Genomic DNA, 6,000 nt, shown 5'->3' with positions numbered 1-6,000 from the left:
CCCTCCTCAACAACATAATTTTGGCTTCGCATTTCAAACTGATTATGATTACCCTGACACGCAATCCCAATTAGCCGTCCTATACAACTATAGCATCGGCGGAAGGTCGACCTCAGGTATGATAAGTGAGTTAGATTTATATTTCGATTCACTCTTTTCCTTTGGTGATGAAGGTCCTAGTCCTCTCGCCCAAATCGACGTCCTCGATTGGTGGGGAACACACAAGAAATATTTTCCCATACTTGCGTCAATGGCCAAGGGGATTTTTTCGGTTCCGTCTTCCATTGTCGCCGTCGAGTCCGCTTTCAGTGTTGGATCACGTGTGTTGGATGAATCAAGAAGTAAGCTTTCCGCGAAAAATATGGAAGGCGTAATGTTACTTGATGATTGGGCCAAAGCTGACGTTAGAGAACAAGAAAATGATTGGGATGATCGTCAGGAGGAATCACAAGAAGAATTCACCGGGGATGAATCGTAGGCCAACCGTCAACCGCTGGCCAAGCCAAATAGGTAAGTAAGGTAAGAGAACTACGTGAGATTTGATTCCCTAATGCAAATGAGCATTGAGATACGTAGGCACCTCAACTTAAATTTTAAATTTAAGTTGTCATTTTTCCTTTATTTCCTTTTTTTCCCATTTGTTTCTACTTTAAAAATATGCAAATACAATACAAATAATTGTATTTGTATATACTCTAGTCGGTTAAGTAGATTTCTCTATAAGGCTAAATTCGGGACACTTTTGACAATTCTACTATAATTGTTGATTGTTAGACTAAACTAAACATTTAAGGTTGAATTGCTAAAGGTATTCTTAATTTAGTTATGTAGAAACATCTCCTTCGCCGACTAAGAGTATATATACTTATAAATTTATTGTTCAGAATTTCAAGTCTTTTTTGTAATTTGTAATTAGTTACGTTGTAGACTAGTAGTGTCGTTGTATTTTAATTTTTTGTTTAAGACTTCAAGTTTTTTGTGATTTCTAATTGTTGTAACCTGTAATCTCAATAAAATTGTAATTTTCATCGTAATTTTTTGAATTTTATCTACGCACATTTCATAGATAAATAAATAAGAAAATGCAAAAAAAAATTTACGAACTGCCGAACCGGCCCGGAACCGACGGTTTCGGCCAAAAACCGGCGGTTTTGAACCGCCCCATGAACCGAAACCACCGAAACCCTTGGCGAGCCAGTTCCAGTTCATGAAAATGTTGAACCGTGAACCGCCGGTTTCGAACCGGGACTGACGGTTTTTGAACCGTGTGCATGCCTAGGAGAATATAGTTAGAAAACAAATGAGGCAACGAATGAAATAATTGGTTTAGAAATGTAATTAGATGAGCTATGCGTTAATTTAGCTCATTAAGACATTCCACAAATAAAAAGAAGACACTGTTTAAATTTTATATAATCTAAGAGTAAAATAGTATATATGCGAAACATATATTTAATAAAAAATTAAATATTGTGTATAAAAAATTACTATTTAAACCCTATTATGGCAATGCCATTATGTCCAAAAATCATTTCTCTAATCTTTTTTCATTTGTATTATTTGTTACTTCGTTAGGGCACCCGCAACGCGTCTCGCGGGTGTCCCTTATCTCGTCCCTCCGAGACAAGACGGGCGCGGGACGCGTTGCAGCGTCTTGTCTCGTCCCCAGCTCGCCGAGACGCCCATCCCTATCTCGCGCGACGTAGCGCGCTCCGGCGCCATGCGTGACGCCCACTCGTCGTCCCGCGAGTGGGCTTCGTCACGCTGACGTAATAAATTATTTTTTTAAAAAAATTCGAATTTAATAAAAAAAAATTAAAAACGGTCATATGACCGTTCAACGATCATTTTCCTTTTTTTAATTTTTTTTTATTTTTTTACTCTATAAATACTCCTATTTCATCTTCATTACACACACAAACACACATCTATTCTCCTCAAATCATCTCCATTTCCTCTTCAATTTTCATCTCAAATCATCTCTTTTATTCTTCTACCAAAGTTAATCAATTCATGGATCCATTTGAGCAAATGCGTCGAATAATGGAAGAATCACTTGAAGAAGATCGACGTAGGGAGGCGGAGGAAGCCGCACCACCCCAAAGACGATCTCGGACTTACATCCATCGTAACCCCGAGGAAGCCGCCGCAAGGTTAGTACGTGACTACTTCTGTGATAACTCGGTATGGGGAGATACCTACTTCCGTCGCCGTTTCCGCATGCGAAAACCGCTATTTCTCCACATCGCAAATACATTGGCAGCTCGGGAAGAGTTCTTCCAAGAAGGGTTCGACGTCGTTGGCCGTCCCAACCACACGACGCTGCAGAAACGTACCATAGTGAAAGAACAGGTTTGTGCAGGTGTCGTTTCAAGCAAAGGGTGTATCCTACTGATCAGTATGGAAGTCCCTGCTAATCCTGAACCTGGTATCAATAATTCCTCAACCCTCTTCTACTGGGTAGTATAGTGATGGTAGGGGTCGAATCCCACAGAGATGGTGACGATTTGGAGTGATTGTGTTGATATTCTGGAAGGTTTGGTTAGCTACCACGCTTGGGTTGAGTTTCTACCTAGACGGGAAATTAAGATGGTACTCTACTAACTAGGAGGCGGGAGAGATGTTAAACAAACGGCTGTGTACATGTGAGTGGGGAACATGATGTTTCAGAAATAAATGTAGAAGGTACGAGTTTACTATAAAAGGCTAAACGAAATATCAGAGGGAAAGAGGTAGTTAGGTGACTAGACCTGCAGATCTGAAAAGTAACAGCCGAAAAGTAAGGAAAAGTAAAGGACAAAAGCAAAAAGTAACTAAAAAGTAAATGTGGTCCCAAATTTGGATGTGAACATTGTCTTCTCCAACAAGTCTGAACACAAATCAAACAACTCAGGTTCCATGAACGAGAAATGCAGATTAACAACTTCACAAAAACAGATCTACAATCTAAACTCCAAATAAAAAGATTAAACTAACGAAACTGAAATTACGCTTACTGGGTAACATGCAAGGTGGCAGAATAACGTAAACTCGGATTTCACACTAAGACACTTCTGGCAACATTAGCCTGCTCCATACTGACCGAGTCGTTTGGCTGATCATAGCTCGGTTCTTGGTTTCCCTGTTCTGTACCCTTGTAGTTCCCAACTGGGGAAGTCGACGGTGTATTCTTCTCGGTTGCGCTCAGGAGTGACTTTCAGCTCATCCATCTTCAAATCCATCTTCTGTTCAAGCTTCTACTTCTGGTCAGTGGACGAGGCACTTGCAACCCTTTCTCGGTTGTATCCATCCCATGAATGGTCATACTCCTTCTTCGCACTCAGTAGTTTCCTTAGGACCCTCTTCGCTTCGCTGACCCGTAGCTGCGTGAAGCTTCCTCCCGACGACGAATTGGCCAGGTCCTTGGTTGTTATGTTCATCCCCTCATAGAAGGTATGATGTATCTCAATGTCCGCCATGCGATGATTGGGACATGCATCTAAAAGGCCCATATACCTCGCCCAATAATCGCTCAAAGGTTCATCGTACCCTTGCTTCACGCTAGTTATTTCCCTTTTCAGCGCGCTTGTCTTGGATGACGAGAAAAACTCGCCTAGGAATACTGACTTGAAATCAGCCCAACTCTCAATGGAGTCGGGATGCAGGCGCATGAACCAGGTGTTAGCCTCCCCTTTCAGTACGAACGACAAGGCCTTCAGTCTATAATCATCCTCAGTCTCTTCTGCTGGCCTTCTCTGTGCCCTACAAATTTTACAAAACTCATGAAGGAACTCATACGGCCCTTCGTAACTCTTCCCGCAGTATGTAGGAAGAATTGCGATCACATGAGGCTTCACATCAAAGGTAGTTTGCCCTGGGGTCACAACTATGGCTTGAGGTTGTTCTCCCTCGGTATGTGCGTTCAGCGTCCCGATCTCAGGATCTTCTTCTCCTTGAGCGGCCATCCTTCTCGGGTTTCCCTCTATCCTTGGTATCTCTTCCGGTATTGGTCCTTCTATGATGTATTGCTCCTGGTCACTACTCGAACCTAAGTCAGACAAAGTTGTTGACAGGCCAGAACGAGTGGTCACGAGTATAGTCCCTCGCTGGAGTATCTTCGGTACCCGATGGTCAGGAGCCAAGCTGCTGCTCATAAACTGAAACGAAAGGGAAAGAGAAAAATTATGCACAGTATATACGCCAAAGTATCACTCACAATAACAGTTAATAACGCCATTCATCCCCGGCAACGGCGCCATTTGAAAGAGCAGGTTTGTGCAGGTGTCGTTTCAAGCAAAGGGTGTATCCTACTGATCAGTATGGAAGTCCATGCTAATCCTGAACCTGGTATCAATAATTCCTCAACCCTCTTCTACTGGGTAGTATAGTGAATGTAGGGGTCGAATCCCACAGAGATGAATGCGTTTTGGAGTGATTGTGGTGATATTCTGGAAGGTTTGGTTAGCTACCACGCTTGGGTTGAGTTTCTACCTAGACGGGAAATTAAGATGGTACTCTACTGACTAGGAGGTGGGAGAGATGTTAAACAGACGGCTGTGTACGTGTGAGTGGGAAACATGATGTTTCAGAAATAAATGTAGAAGGTACGAGTTTACTATAAAAGGCTAAACGGAATATCAGAGGGAAAGAGGTAGTTAGGTGACTAGACCTGCAGATCTGAAAAGTAACAGCTGAAAAGTAAGGAAAAGTAAAGGACAAAAGCAAAAAGTAACTAAAAAGTAAATGTGGTCCCAAATTTGGATGTGGACATTGTCTTCTCCAACAAGTCTGAACACAAATCAAACAACTCAGGTTCCATGAACGAGAAATGCAGATTAACAACTTCACAAAAACAGATCTACAATCTAAACTCCAAATCAAAAGATTAAACTAACGAAACTGAAATTACGCTTACTGGGTAACATGCAAGGTGGCAGAATAACGTAAACTCGGATTTCACACTAAGACACTTCTGGAAAATAAATCTAAACAGCCACTGAACTAACAAATCACAGATCGAACAACTCCAAATGAAATCATGCTTCCAACACTTAGAAATTACTGCAACAACCAGATCTAAGCTACCTAGGCCATATGAAACAAATTTGAATAGAAAGAGATGCATAAAAACAACTTCATTGCATAAACGTTTGGATCTCAACAAAACACTTCAAAGGATGATAAGTACTGAAAATGCAGCAGATCCAACTAAAGAAAACAAGTAAAGGTTAACTAAGAAAACGAATAAAGATTGTTTTGCCACTCCGGGCGATGAAACTGCTACGACTACGGAATAAACTGGCTGGAACGGAAAACGTCTGGAACTCCGGCGAACTGATGATCTTCAAGTGACCATGGCTGTGGCGAGGAACGAGAATTACGAAGGGTAATGCTGAAGGAGTGATCTACCGAAGAGAGATTGCTAACTAAGCGTAGGAGTTAACTAACTAATTGATGATGATTCTCTCTCCAAGTGGCTTCCTTTTATAGGAAGGCCTCCCTTGATTTTTAGGGTAGACTTCAAACATGAAATGACTCTTTTGCCCCCTTGCTTGCGGCTGATCTTCCCAGCTATCCTTCTTCTCCATCTCGAGCCTTTTTGGCATGCATACTGGTCAGGACAACAACATCCCGACGCTCTTTTCACCTGAAGTATCTAAAGCTTTGCCTACTGGTTAGAACACTCAACCTGCACACTTAAGCAACTGACCAGTAACCAAGGCCTAGAATACGACTTATCAAACTGCTCACACTTACCACATGCTTGTCCTCAAGCGTGAAGAATAAACAAAAAGAAGTAAGTCGAATTCTAGCCTGGTTACTCCCCTGACCGACTCTATCCTACCCTAGACTCTAACTATGACGCAAAGAAAACACATAACAAAGACAAACACATAAAAGAAAACTAAAACACTTAGACACATTAACACAGTAATTGGGCTATATTTTCAACCATCCCTCCCCTCGGGATCAGGTGCAATCCGGCCTTAGACAGCCTCGAACTTCCGCCGCCCCCCTTTT

This window comes from Salvia splendens, chromosome 1, assembly GCF_004379255.2.
Source record: "Salvia splendens isolate huo1 chromosome 1, SspV2, whole genome shotgun sequence".
NCBI classification, from domain to species: domain Eukaryota; kingdom Viridiplantae; phylum Streptophyta; class Magnoliopsida; order Lamiales; family Lamiaceae; genus Salvia; species Salvia splendens.
Note: the sequence above shows the minus strand (reverse complement) of the source record.